The following is a 16,488-nucleotide window of genomic DNA, read 5'->3' as shown; positions in this document are numbered from 1 at the left end:
GAAAAGTTTTAGATGAAATACTCTCAGAAAACTTACAGATGGAGGAAGGGAAGAGATGAACCCAGCAACTCTAGAAGAAGATCCTCTTCTTCTTCTCTTTGCTCTAACCCAAACACCTAGTTTTGTGTCTATTAGATCTCTATGCCCCAAGACTCTTTCTCTTTGATTTTTAGACATCCCAAAGGTCTCTCAATGCTCTATGTTTTATAAAAATTTTATGAAAAAAATTATTTTAAATAGAGAGATATGAAGAATCTTTGTCTAGGTCAAATACCAAGTCAAGGATTATCCAAATAAGGCAAGATAAGGGCACCCAACTCTTGGACGTCCCCTCCTTTTTCTACCGTGGACTACCAGCAAAGGGTGCATATTATGTACCATAAAAGCCACAAAAATTTCAAAAAAATCTAGATAAAATCAGTGCTATAAGGAAAAAGTTTTGGTTTCTTAAAACTCTATCTCATAGAATTTGAAATCTAAACTAATTCTTACTTTGACTTAATCCACAACCACATTCCATGTAAGAGAGAAAGAGAAAAAAATTTTGGGCATGTGTGAAGACCTGGGAGAGAGGGTTTTGTTGCATAAAATAAGAGAGAGTGGGCGTGGGATAAGAGAGAGTGGGCGTGGGGGGCTAAGGTGGCACAAGATGGAATCCTAGTCTTACTAGGATTCAATCTATGACATGTTCAAATTTGGTTTCTCAAACCAAATCAAACCAAAACCAAATCAATCCAATTAAAATAGGTCTTAACTCAATTAAGAATCTAATTTAATCAGATTATATTAGATTTAAATCTAATTTAATTTTTTAATCAAATTAAAAATTAGGTTGATCCAAGTCCTAATTGAACTAGGATTAGTTTTTTCTTGCACTTGGCTTATCCAATAAACCAATAGACTTGATCCAATCAAGCCCAAACCAAATTTAACTAAATCATATTTAATTAGACATAATCTCAATCCTTTGGCTTCATCAAATTAAATTATTTAGTAATTGAATTGCTAATCGATCCTCTTGTAATACTTGCACTAGGTTAAATATCAATCGTATTGATCGTTTAACCCTAGAATGATTCTTAATCGTTGATCAACCATCTAATCGGATCGTAAACTCTAATGTGTGTGACCTCATAGGTCTGAACCTAAGTCAGTAGCATAAAAATAAATTTTTATACCAATCGAAGTGACCATCTAGCAATGGTACCCGATGGTCGAATAGGTCGAATGTGTAGAACAACATCCTTAGAACCCATGCGGATATAGTTTCCATATAATTCATCTCCTTGATCAAAATGCTCATAGGACACCTCAGAGTTTAACTGTCAACTCTGATCAGGTTGTCCACATTGTATTTCAAAATATCAAATCCATCTGATGGATTATCCTGACCAAGATTTTGCTAAATTAAAATACAGTGATTCATTCTTCTCCAACTCTTGGAGTGGTCAATCTTATCTTGATCACACTCCGACTTCGTAAGTACTTGACTGTGCCCAGAAGCCTTCCATCACTGAATTAAAAATTCAGTTAGTCCAATACCAAAGCACAGTGAGTTGCTTGCAAATCACTGAGGCAATCTCAGATCTAAGGGATACTTATACCTATATCTCATCAGAGACATTCTTGACAGCAGAATGCTTTGGAGTTGGTCACGTTCTATGACGATGTACTCTTACATCTCATCTGTATGCCATATCAGTGTCTCCACACTCCTTAGTTAAGAGGACAACCAACCCATATGGCTTACAGCGACCTATGCTCAATAGAAGCTGTCGTCCTTATTAACAGTCCATCATTTAGTCGTGAATAATTTTAAGGACTAATCGATAAATTCTCTCTTTATCGAATCTAAATAGTCCTAAGGACTTCATCACAACAATGGAGTTTATTAGAAGATGAAAACTTGTGATGAAAATATCAAAACTATATTTTATTTATTAACAAATCAATAACAATACAACGTTGCTCAACCGTCAATAGGTTGATGATTAGCTTTTGAGACATATTTCTCAACAACTCCCACTTATCCTAAAGCCACTCGGCACAGTATCTAATACCCATCTTCGATTTGTGGTTATCGAACTCCTTTATCGTCAGGGCTTTAGTGAAGGGATCGGCCAGGTTCTCCTTTCCATCGATCTTCTGAAAGTCAACGTCACCTCGATCCACGATCTCTTAGATTAGGTGGAAGTGACGCAAAATATGCTTCGTCCATTGGTGTACTTTGGGTTCCTTCGCCTGAGCTATGGCACCAGTGCTATCGCAGTAGAGCAGGATCGAACCATCGAGGGAGGGTGCTACTTTGAGCTCGATGATGAATTTTCTTAGCCACACAGCTTCCTTCGCAGCATCTGATGCTGCGATGTACTCCACCTCACAAACAAAGTCTGCCACAATATGCTGCTTGAAACTTTTCCAGCAGATGGCTCCACCATTCAGAGTAAAGATATAACCCGACACGCTTCTGCTGTCATCATGGTCAGATTGAAAGCTGAAGTCTGTGAACCCTACAAGTTTTAAATCTGATTCGCCATAAACCAACCATTGGTCCTTAGTATTTCTCAAATACTTAAGGATGGCTTTAACCACTTTCAAGTGATTTTTTCTAGGATCAGATTGGTATCTACTCACTATTCCTAATGAGTATGCCACATCTGGTCTTGTACATATCATGGCGTACATGATAGAACCCACGATCAAAGCATATGGGACTCTACTCATATGCTTTCTCTCTTCAGGAGTTGTCGGATAATCTTTTTTAGAGAGAAAATTTTCATGGCTTATTGGTAGATAGCCCTTCTTGGAATCCTCCATGCTGAACCTCTTTAGCATAGTGTCTATGTACGTGGACTGAGATAATTCAAGCATCCTTTTAGATCTATCCCTATAGATCTTCATTCCTAAGATGTAGGATGCTTCACCCAAGTCCTTCATGGAGAACTGCGATGACAACCAAACTTTTATTCCCTGTAGTGTGGGGATGTCATTCCCGATTAAGAGAATGTCATCCATGTACAAAATAAGGAATACTACAACTGGACTATTTGCCCATTTATAGATGCAGGGCTCTTCTCCATTCTTAACAAAGCCATATGTTTTGATCACCTTATCAAAATGCATGTTCCAACTCTAAGAAGCTTGCTTCAATCCATAAATAGATCTCTGAAGCTTGCATATCTTGGACTCATCTGTGGATGTAAATCCCTCAGATTGTATCATATACACCTCTACGGTCAGCTCTCTATTCAGGAAAGCTGTCTTTACATCCATTTGCCAGATCTCATAATTCAGATGGGCAGCTATTGTAAGCATTATCCGAATGGATTTGAGCATTGCCACAGGGAAGAACGTCTCAACATAGTCAATACCATAATGTTAACGATACCCCTTGGCAACCAGATGGACTTTATAGGTCTTCACCTTTCCGTCTACGTCCCTCTTTTTTTTGAAGATCCATTTACACCCAATGGGTTTAACCCCTTCAGGTGGGTCAACCAATGTCCATACATCGTTGACCTTCATGGACTCCATTTCGGATTTCATGGCTTCAAGCCATTTCTCAGAATCAGGTCTCTACATTGCATCCATATAGGTGATTGGATCCTCATCGTTCTCATCGAGTTCAATGGGATCACCGTTCCAGATCAAGAAACTGTAGTATCTGTCTGACTGATGCGGTACTCTATCGGATCGTCTTAATGATGTAGGTACATTGGGCTTCAGATCTGATCTAATCAAATCTGACTCAAGTTCAGCTATTTGTGTCGGTCCTTCTACCTGTTGAACTTCATCAAGTTCAACCTTAGAGGCAACGGTTCCTTCACTAAGGAACTCCTTTTCTAAAAAGATTGCCTTAAGGTTGACGAATACCTTTTGTTCATCAGCATGGTAGAAAAAATATCCTTTGGTCTCTTTAGGGTACCGTATGAATGTGCATTTGTCAGACCTAGATCCAGGTTTATCTGTAACAAGCCGTTTGATATAGGTCGGGTACTCCCAGACCTTAAGGTGTGAAAGTGCTGGCTTACGCCCTGTCCATATCTCATATGGAGTCTTAATTACAGACTTACTTGGAATCCTATTTAACAGATAATAGGTCGATTCAAGTGCATATCCTCAGAAGGATATCGGCAAGCTGGCAAAACCCATCATGGATCGGACCATGTCTAACAGAGTCTGATTTCTCTTTTCAGACACATCATTATGCTGTGGTGTTCCTGGAGGAGTAAATTGGGAGAGAATCCTATTCTTTTCTAGATATATGAAAAACTCACCAGAAAGGTATTCCCCTCCTCGGTCAGACCGAAGAGTTTTAATACTCTTCCCAGTTTATTTTTCTGCTTCATTTTGGAATCATTTGAACATTTCAAATGAATCCGACTTATATTTCATCAGATAGACATATCCATATCTGAATAGATCATCCATGAAAGTGATGAAGTAAAAATATCAACCTCTAGCACTTGTGCTCATGGGCCCGCATACATCAGTATGTACTAGGCCCAAGAGCTCAGTAGCTCTCTCACCTTTTTCAGTAAAAGGTGATTTGGTCATTTTATCAAGAAGACATGATTCACATGTTAGAAGTGATTCACAATCTCTGACTTCGAGGATTTTCTCTTGAGTCAATCTGTTTATCCTGTTTTTGTTTATATGACCTACCCTATAGTTCCATAAGTAGATATCTGATATACTATCTAATCTAGGATGCTTGCCAATAGAATAGACTATGTTAACAGATTATGATAACATATATACACCATTGTTCAAATGTCCACAAAAAATAATGACACCATTCATAATGATATTACAAACTTATTTCTTTATTGAAATTTCATAATCATTTTTGGCCAGAAGGCTTATAGAAATGACATTTAAAAAGAAACTGAGACAGAAATGACAATCATTAAGAATAATGGTATGGAACTCAAATATAAGTTTCAAGATTCCTAATGCTAGAACTAGAATTGGTCTTCCATCTCCAACATTCAGGAACCTCTCACCTTGCTCGAATCTCCTACTGACCTGCAACCCCTGCAATGAATTGTAAATATGGTAAGGGCTATTGGTATCCAATACCCAGTTAATTATATCACAAATAGAGAAATTACAAGGAGTTATCATATAAATACCTTGTCCAGCAACAGCTTGCTTCTTTCTCTGGCTGTTCGGATCCAGGGAGGCAATATACTGAAGATAGTTTCTTTTCCAGTGCCCCCACTTCTTGCAAAAGAAGCATTCAGCTTGACTCTTATTGGGCTTGATCTTTTTGGTTTGGCCCTACACTGATGTTCCAACCTGAACTTGCACCTTCTTCACTTTCTTCTTCTTGTTCTTCTTTCCTTTCTTAAAGGGTCAAAAATAAGAAGACGAACCTCCCACTAAGTTTATCGACTCTTTATGGAGTTGGTGATTCTTCTTAAAGTTCTGAAGCAACCCCAGTAACCCGTAATAGTTTACTTCAGGCTTTGTTATTTTGTAATGAGTGAGGAATGGGAGATAAGGCTTGGGCAGCGAGTTCAGTATTGCATCTTTTCCAAGCTACTCATGCAAGAGAAAGTCGAGCTTGCTCAAACGCTCTATCAGCTCGATCATGTACAATACATGATCAGTGGCAGAGGCACCATCTCGCATTTTGGCATTGAAGATGGCACAACTAGTCTTGTGCCTCTCCACATCATCGGGTGTGCCAAAGGCATCCTCCAATACTTGAAGCATGTCCTTTGGCTGAGTCGTCTCAAATCTGTGACTGAACTCATTGCTCATGACAGCCAGCATGATGCAGTGCACTGTGGTCCGGTCATTGAGCCATCTTTGGTAAGTGTCTTTGACTGTTCCACATGCATTGGCAGCTAGCTCCTCAGGTGCAGGATCCGTTATCACATATAGGATCCATTCATGCTCTAGGACTATCTTCAACTTTTGATACCAGCTACCGAAGTTGGGTCCCATCAACTTATCATTATCCAACAATGATCGAAGTGATAGAGAAGTGGCCATATCTGCATAAAAAAAAATCAAAATCTAATTAGTAATTGATTCATTAAACCTAAAGATTTAGACTTTAATCAAAATATTTCTCCCACTATTTTATTCGAATTGATAGCCTCTACCTTCAATTCAAGGAATTACCCTAATTTCTTAGTGGGTACTGGAATCTACTTAGACTGCACACAAGCCCAATTTTGGTTGGCCAACCCATTTACATCTAAGGGTAGGTTCATAACCAATTATTTCTCTAAATAATTTTTAGTAATTTTATTTTTGCCCCAGTCCCTATTCAGTAGGCTTTGGCTTCCACTGAAAAAGTCTGATTAGGTCCAACCATTAACATGATCATACTTGGTCCATCTAGCCAATGAATGATTAGGCCCAACTTTGGTTGGCTAATCTAACCACCATTTACAAAGATACAGTCAAGAAATCATATTATGAATGACAATTTCATCAGTCGATAAGCACCAGGTCTCTGGGCCTCCAATGATTATCCAACTGAAGGACCCATGATCATCCACTTAATGGGAGGCTATGAACTAGTTATCATCATAACTATTTTATTTTAAGGATCTAATAATTTTAGAGGATTTAATTGATTTAGAAGATGAGGTCAGATGAACTAGCTTATCATGATCCTCCCACTGGCTTCACCAAGTCAGCTTAAGGGAGACCATTAAAAGGGCTGGTCTAGGAGCACCTAAATCAGTCACACTGATTTACCTAACTGACACGGATCAGCTCGAATAGTCAAGTGATCCGATCAAAATATAATTTCACTAAGAGGTCAGATAAGTTCGATCGGTGGAAAGATTTGCTAAAGCTTGCCTTAGACACCATCAGAAATGGCCAGGTAAGCAGGCTGCCAATTAAAAACCACCAGTCTGGTTTATCTTAGACACCAATTGGTTTAATTAGTTTTGATTAGATCAACCTAACAGTTCATGCTAGATCGCTTAGCGAAGAATCAAGTCCATTTGGTTCTCGTTAAAGATATGGACTTGACCAACTACAACTATTGTAATTGATCTAGAGAATCCTTGGTCTAATCTAAGACAATAATTGATTAGATTTAATCAATTCTCTAATTAAGTCTATCTTTAATCTAACCTCAGGTCTAACCCAATTAACGGACCTAATTTTCACTAACCTATTAACCCAATGTGTTATGGTTTGTGTCTTAGGTTCTTTAATTCACAATCCTAGAACCTAATCAAACAACTTCTTAATTCTCAATTAAGTTTTGGGCTGAGGGTTGGGGTTCGGCTTTTCGAAAATAATTTTCATATTCGTAAAATATTTTTATAACATGGTTCTACCAACCAAGTTGTATGTTTGATTCATAATCAAAATGTAAGTGAAATAAGCATGAAACTACTTTAGATCTAATCTAAACAGATTCATGTAATTGAAATAATTTTAACTTTAAACTGCGCAAATTTTTTAGATAAATATATGATGATTTTTTACGTAAAAATTATTAACAAAGAGATTTTATTTTAGATTTAAATATTTTTTAAATTTAATAAATCATAAATTTAATCTAGATCACATCTAACAAATTTATGATTAAAGATAGATCTACATGAACTAGGACAACCTTTACACTGTAAGGGGTAAACCTTACAGCAGGACAACCTACAGTTCGTGATTGATCTGAAAATTTTAATTTTAGATTTAACAATCAGATTATAAATTAAATCTAATCTAAAAAATAATCTAAGTATGTATAAATAATCATGTAATAAATAACCTAGGCTCTAGTCCCAATTGAAGGAACCAGATCTAGGGTTTCAGGGTTAGATCTTGAAACTTTTTCAAGATTAGGCAGTGGAAGACTAAAATAAATAAAAAATTTATCTTATAAAATCAAAAAATTCTTAGATCTAAGATCCTATTATATGATTATTATATGGTATTAAATCAAAAATTAAAATATAAAAAGCAAGAACTACATTTTGATCATATCAACATGTTTCCATACTACATCTAATGTATATAAAATATAATAGATCAGATCTATTACCTAGCAAGTTAGATGTTGTAACTTTACTGATCCGGATTTAAGGATGATGTTGTGAGCCACACATGCATCCAACCTCTAAGAATCATCCACATAAGCCCACGAATCCGGATCAGAAGTCCTGGTCTAGAAAATCAGCCAGTATGCTAGTACTGCACTGATCCTTCTTTGATGGTCGATCAGATGCCTCCTTCTTCTTGATTTGGACTCTTCCAAAGATGAGAAGTAGGAGAAAGAGTTTTAGATGAGACACTCTCAGAAAACTCATAGATGGAGGAAGGAAAGAGATGAACCCAGCAACTATAGAAGAAGACCCTCTTCTTCTTCTCTTTGCTCTAACCCAGACACCTAGTTTTGTGTCTATTAGATCTCTATGCTCCAAGACTCTTTCTCTTTGATTTTTGGATGCCCCAAAGATCTCTCAATGATCTATGTTTCATAAAAATTTTATTAAGAAATTTATTTTAAATAGAGAGATATGAAGAGTCCTTTTCTAGGTCAAATACCTAGTCAAAGATTATCCAAACAAGGCAAGACAAGGGGCGCCCAACTCTTGGGCATACCCTCCTTCTTTTTCTACCATAGAACACCAAAAAAGGGTGTATATTATGTGCCATAAAAGTCACAAAATTTTTAATAAAAATCTAGATAAAATCAGTGCCATAAGAAAAGAGTTTTGATTTTCTAAAACTCTATCTCATAGAATTTGAAATCTAAACTAATTCCTACTTTGACTTGATCCACAACTACATTCCATGTAAGAGAAAAAGAGAGAAAAGTTTTGGGTGTGAATAAAGACCTGAGAAAGAGGGTTTTATTGCACAAAATAAGAGAGAGTGGGCATGGGATAAGAGAAAGTGGGTGTGGGGGCCTAAGGTGGAGCAAGGTGGAATCCTGGTCTTACTAGGATTCAATCTATGACTTGTTCAAATTTTATTTCTCAAACCAAATCAAGCCAAAATCAAATTAATCTAATTAAAATAGATCTTAATCTAATTAAGAACCTAATTTAATCAGATTAAATTAAATTTAAATCTAATTTAATTTTTTAATCGAATTAAAAATTAGGTTGACCCAAGTCCTAATTGAACTAGGACTAGTTTTTTCTTGCACTTGGCTTATCCAATAAACCAATTGAATTTGATCCAATCAAGTCCAAACTAAATCTAATTAGATTATATTTAATTAGACTTAATCTCAGCCCTTTGTCTTAATCAAATTAAGTCAATTAGCAATCGAATTGCTAGTCGATCCTCCTACAACACTTGCACTAGGTTAAATGTCAATTGTATTGATCGTTTAACCCTAGAACGATTCTTAATCATTGATCAACCATCCGATCAGATCATGAACTCTAATATGTGTGATCTCATAGGTCCGAACCTAAGTCGGTAGCACAGAAATAAATTTTTATACCAATCGAAGTGACCATCTAGCAATGATACCCGACGGTCGGATAGGTCGAATGTGTAGAACAACATCCTTAGAACCCATGCGGATATAGTTTCTATATAATTCATCCCCTTGACCAAAATGCTCATAGGATACCTCAGAGTTCAACTATCAACTTTGATCAGGTTGTCCATATTGTATTTCAAAATATCAAATCCATCTGATGGATTACCTTGGCCAAGATTTTGCTAAATTGAAATACAGCGACTCATTCTTCTCCAACTCTTAGAGTGGTCAATCCTATCTTGATCACACTCCAACTTCACAAATACTTGACTATGCCTAGAAGCTTTCTATCACTGAATTAAAAATTCAGTTAGTCCAGTACCAAAGCACAGTGAGTTGCTTGCAAGTCACTGAGGTGATCTCAGGTCTAAGCGACACTTATACCTATATCCTATCAGAGACATTCTCGACAGCAGAATGCTCTGGAGTTGGTCACGGTCAATGATGATGTATCCTTATATCTTATCTGTATGTCATACCAGTGTCTCCATACTCCTTAGTTAAGAGGACAACCAATCCATATGGCCTACAGCAATCTATGCTCGATAGAAGCTGTCGTCCTTATTAACAGCCCATCATTTGATCGTGAACAGTTTTAAGGACTAATCGATAAACCCTCTCTTTATCGAACCTAAATAATCCTAAGGACTTCATCACAACAATGAAGTTCATTAGAAGATGAAAACTTATGATGAAAATATCAAAAATATATTTTATTTATTAACAAATCAATTACAATACAAAGTTGCTCAACCATCAACAGGTTGACGATTGGCTTTTGGGACATATTTTTCAACAGTCTAAAATTTTTTCAATCGTAGGATTATTGAGTCGGAGATCAATGATATTGGTAAGACTGGCACATCCTATGTATGCTTGATGGAGAAGGTGATTAATCTTTCAGTCACTTATGTGGAGATACTAATATAAGGATGTAGGTGCTTACTAGAGAAGGAGTTCACTAAACTGATCCATAGAGAGAATATCTGATAGAGTCTTACAAGTATGTCAAAAGATAGTTTTTTGGTAAGAGTGGTGCAAGTGATCTTTAGATCTGAGGTCACCATGGTACCTTATGTATATAGATCTATACTTTGGTTCATACCCCGACATGATGAAGGAAATTTATGGTAGTGCAGTACGTGTAATTAAAAATTTTATGCAGCAAAAATAATAAATTAAATAATTTAATTTTAATCACATGTATAAGATCTAATCTTAAACTATCATATCAGGATCTTTGATATGAAAAATATATACTTTAGATTTAAAAATAAAAATCACATCAATCTCATCGATGCTGAAATCTTAGATCTAACTTTTAGATCAACTATATGATCAAAATAAATTAGTAACAATTATCAAATCAATTTTAACTTAGTCTCCTCTAATCTAACACTTGGAGTTGACATTCTTTAGGTCACTCATAGCTACATGAAGTCATCTAGTCTCTATAAAAAAATCCACACACAGTCTGGCGCAGATCAGGGGCTCGGAGATGCTAGTCTGCAAACAGCTTCGACAGCTGATCTCTTCCTTCTTCTACAAGCATCATGGATACTCCAAAGTGATAGGAGATTTGGATGAAGAAGAGAGGAGGAGGAGAAGAGGCTCTGAAAATAAAAAATCTATAAGAGAATTGATCATGGGATGTCCAAAAGAGGGGTCCCCTTTTTATAGACTAGGAATTAGGACTTTCCAAGAAAGGATGCCATGAATCAATGCCAAAATCTCTTTTTGGCATCTCCAAAAATTCCAAAAAAATCATTAGGAGCCAAAGAATTCTTCAAGAAAATTAAGAAAAAAAATAATATGACTCTAATAATATACCATATATAAAATTTTTTTTTCTTAATCAACATTTTATCTCTAATTCAGATTGCATTTGAATTAGGCAAGAGATAATATTATGACTCATCAGCTATAGTCGACCACCCTTATTGGATCCTCTCTCATGATGCCAAAAATCACAACCCAAATCCAATTAGGCATGGAGAAATTGGCATGGATCCAGATGTGGCGCAAAAGATAAGGATAGAGTCCTAGTCTGACTTGGACTCTTCATTTCTAATTCAATTCTGATCCAAATCAAATTTGACTTAAAACCACTGATAGAAATAAACTTAATCTAATTAAAAATCTAAATATCTCATCAAATTTCTAACTCAATTAAAAATTAATCGAGTCCAAATTCTAATCGAATCAAGATCAAATTTTCATTGTAATCGGGTTTGATCATATCAATCTCAATCTGAGTCGAACTTAATCTAATTCAATTAGACTTATTCCAAAGCTCTTTACTCAATCAAATTGAGTCAATCAGTAATCTAATTACTAATTAATTCTCCATAAATAGTAGAGTCTCAGTCCCAATGGGATTCTCTCACAGAGTCCTAGTCTAAGTAGGACTCTTCACCAGAGTCACAATCCAATTGGACTCTTCAGCCATCAAATCTGACCAAATCTTCTAATGCATGTGACCCCATAGGTTCAAACCTAAGCCAATAGTATAAGAATAACTTTCTATACCAATCGATGTAACTATCTAGTAATGATGACCCGACGGCTGGATAGATCGAAGTGTTGCAAAGCAACCTTCTAGAACCTACTGGCATATGATTATTGTATAATTCATCCCTTTGACCCAAATGCTCAAGATGATGAGGGTTTAACTGTCAACTCTAATTAAATCAACTATATTATATTTCAACCTTTCAAATTCATCTCATGGATTATCCTGATCAAGATTTTGCTAAATTGAAATACACTGATGCATATCTCCTACCAATTCAGAGGGGTCAATTCTACCTGACTCATACACTGACTTGATAAGTACTTGACTGTACCTAATATCATTCCATCACTAAGTTAGAAACTCTAATAGTCTGATACTAAAGTACAGTGACATGCTTACAAGTCACTATGATGTCTCAGATCGGAAGAACACTTATACCCATACCCTTCACAAGCTAGTCTTGACAGTAGAGTGCTCGGCACATGGTCATGTTCAATGTGAATGTACTCCTACATTCTATCTGCATGCCATAACAGTGTCTCCATACTCTTTGGTTAAGAGGACAACCAACTCATATAGCACACAATAATCTACACTTGATATTGTTATCGTCTTAGTAATAGTGTATCATTTAGTCGCGAATAATTTTAAGGACTTAACAACAAATCCTCCTTTATCGATTAATATATATAGTCCTAAAGACTTCATGACAATACAGGAGTTCAAAGATGGTCAATTTGTAATGAAAATATCAAATAATTTTTATTAATAAAAATTCATATACAGTTTACAAGATGAGCACAATCGTCTAACGATTAGCTTTGGGACATATTTTCCAACAACTCCCACTTGGACTAAAGCCAATCGGTACAGCATTGTATACCCATCTTCGATTTGTGGTAATCAAACTCTTTGATTCTGAGAGCTTTAGTAAATGGGTCGGCCAAGTTCTTCCTTCCATCGATCTTCGAAAGGTCGACGTCACTTCAATCCACGATCTCCTAGATAAGATGATAACAGCGCAGAATATGTTTGGTGCGCTGATGGGATCTCGACTTCTTGGCTTGAACAATAGCTCCAGTATTATCACAGTATAACAAGACAGGGCCATCAATGGAGGGTGTCACTCCGAACTCGTCGATGAACTTCCACAACCATATAGCTTTCTTCGCAGCATCGGATGCCATGATATACTCTGCTTCGCAAACAAAATCTACCATAGTATTCTACTTGAAACTTTTTCAATAGATTGCTCCACCATTTAAGGTAAAAATATAATCCAACATACTCTTACTATCGTCATGGTCTGACTGAAAGCTGGAGTCGGTGAACCCCACAAGTTTTAAGTCAGTTTCATTATACATAAGCCACTGGTCCTTTGTATTTCTTAAATACTTAAGAATGATCTTTACGACCTTCCAGTGGTTTTCTCCTAGATCAGATTGGTATCTACTCACTATCCCTAATGAGTATGCCACATCTGGTTTTGTATATATTATGACATATATAATAGAATCCACTGTCGAAGCATATGGAACTCTACTCATATGCTCTCTCTTTTGAGAAGTTGTCAGACAATCTCCTTTCGAAAGAAAAATTTCTTGATCTATCGGAAGATAGCCATTCTTAAAATTCTTCATACTGAACTATTTCAGCATAGTATCTATGTACATGGATTGAGAGAGCCCGAGCAGCCTCTTAGATCTATTCCTATAGATCTTCATCCCTAGGATATAGGCTGCTTCTCCCAGATTCTTCATGGAGAATTGTGACGACAGCCATACTTTTATTTTCTATAATCCAGAGATATCATTTTCGATTAAGAGAATATCATTCACATACAACACAAGAAATATAATTATCGAACTATTTGTCTACTTATATATGTAGGGTTCCTCTCCATTCCTAATGAAGCCATACATTCTGATCACATTATCAAAACGTATGTTTCAACTCTGAGATACTTGCTTCAATCCATAAATGGATCTCTAAAGCTTGCACATCTTAGACTCATCTGTGGATATGAACCTTTCAGATTGTATCATATACACCTCTTCGTTCAGCTTTTCATTTAGAAAAGCTATCTTCACATCTATTTGTCAGACTTCATAGTCTAGATATGCTACTATCGCAAGTATGATCTAAATGAATTTGAGCATTACCACAAGAAAAAATATCTCATCATAGTCAATACCATAATGCTGACGATAACCCTTAGCAACCAAATGGGCTTTATAGGTCTTTACCTTCCCGTCTGCACCCTTGTTCCTCATGAAGACCCACTTACACTCTATGGGCTTTATCTTTTCAGGTGGGTCAACTAATGTTCATACATTGTTGACCTTCATGGACTTCATTTCGGATCTCATGGCTTCAAGCTATTTATCAGAGTTGGATCTCTGTATTGCATCCATGTAGGTGATCGGATCCTCATCATTCTCATCGAGTTCGACAGGATCCCCATCTCTGACCAAGAAACTTAAGTATCTGTCCGACTGATGCAGTACTCTACCGGATCACCTTAAGAATGTTTGTTCATTGGGCTTTAGGTTTGATCTCATCAAATCTAGGTTTGATCTCATCAAATCTAGTTTAGATTCAATCAATAGTGTCGGTTCTTCTACCTGTTGAATTTTGTCAAGCCTGATTTTAGAGGCATTTATTCCTTCACTAAGAAATTTTTTTTCCAAAAAAATATGCCTTCCTACTGACAAACACCTTTTGTTCAGCAGGCAGGTAAAAGTAATATCCTCTTATTTCCTTGGGATACCCTGTAAAATTATACTTATCAGACTTAGGACTGAGCTTGTCAGTTTGTAATCGTTTAACATAAGCTGGACACCCCCAGATCCTAAAGTAAGAGAGGTTCGACCTACGTCTTGACCATATCTCATATGATATCTTACTAACTGACTTGCTCGAAACATTATTGAGCATAAGACAAACTGTTTCAAGTGCATATCCCCAAAAGAAGATCGATAAAGTTACAAACCCCATCATGGACCGAACCATATCCAACAAGGTTTGATTCCTCTTTTCTGAGATGCCATTATGCTGTGGTGTCTCTAGAGGGATCCATTGAGAGAGAATCTCATTCTCTCCTAGATATGTCAGAAATTTACTGAAAAGATATTCACCTCCTTGATCAGACTGAAGAATTTTAATACTTTTTTTAGTTTATTTCTTTACTTTATTATGGAATTATTTGAATATTTCAAATAATTCAGACTTCTGTTTCATCAAGTAGATGTACCCATACCTAGATAGGTCGTTTGTGAATGTGATGAAGTAGCTATACCCTCCTCTGGCACATATGCTCATGGGTCCACATACATTGGTATGTATCAAACCCAGCACATCACGAGCTCATTCACCATTTTCAATAAAAGGTGACTTGGTCATCTTTCCAAGCAAACAAGACTCACAGGTAGTTAACGATTCATAATCATGTTTATCAAGAATTTCTTCTTGAGCCAACCTGTTCATCCCGTTCTTGTTGATATGATCTAGCCTACAATGCCAAAGGTAGGCATCTGTGACATCATCTATTCTAAGATGTTTATTTGAAATATACATTACATTAGGCCCAGATACAATATAGATACCATTGTTCAACTATCCACATAAAATTGTAACACCATACAAAATGATATCACAAATTTTTTTTTTTATTGATATTTCATAATTTGAATTGGCCAAAAGGTCTATAAAAATAACATTTAAAAAAAAATAAGACAGTAATGACACTCATTAAGAACAATATACTGAAACTCGAATACAAGCTTGATGATTCCTAAAGCTAGAACTGAAACTAATCTTTCATCTCCAACATTCAGGAATCTCTCACCTTCTCCAAATCTTCTAGTGACCTGAAGACCCTGCAACGAATTACAAATATGAATAGGGCTTCCAGTATCCAATATGCAGGTCATTGTATCTATAAGAGAGAAGTTACAAGGTATTATCACATAAGTATCTTGTCTAGCAACTGATTGCTTCTTCTTCTTTGGCCTGTTCGGGTTAAGAAAAGCGATATACTGAGGACAATTCTTCTTCTAGTGACCTTGCTTCTTATAAAAGAAGCACTTTGCCTAACTTTGATCAGCCTTGAACTTGAGTTTCTGAAACTGACTCCCAGCACCAAGCACCTTCTTATTCTTTTTTTTTTCTTTCTTAAAGGAATGATGACTATCCGAAGAAGATCCTCCCACTACATTCACTGTCTCCTTATGGAGCTGGTGATCTTTTTCAAAAGTCTGTAGCAACCTCAACAAACCATGGTAGTTGACTACAGACTTCGTCATTCTGAAATGACTGAGGAACGATAGTTAGGACTTGGGAAGAGAGTTCAGGATTGCATCTTTCCCTAGCTGTTCATGCAAAGAAAAGCTGAGTTTGCTCAATTTTTTAATCTGCTCCAACATGTATAATATATGATCGGTAATAGATGCACCCTCCCTCATTCGGACATTAAAAATGATGCAACTAGTCTTGT

The sequence above is a fragment of the Elaeis guineensis genome, chromosome 15 (genome assembly GCF_000442705.2).
Source record: "Elaeis guineensis isolate ETL-2024a chromosome 15, EG11, whole genome shotgun sequence".
Taxonomy (NCBI): Eukaryota; Viridiplantae; Streptophyta; class Magnoliopsida; order Arecales; family Arecaceae; genus Elaeis; species Elaeis guineensis.
Note: the sequence above shows the minus strand (reverse complement) of the source record.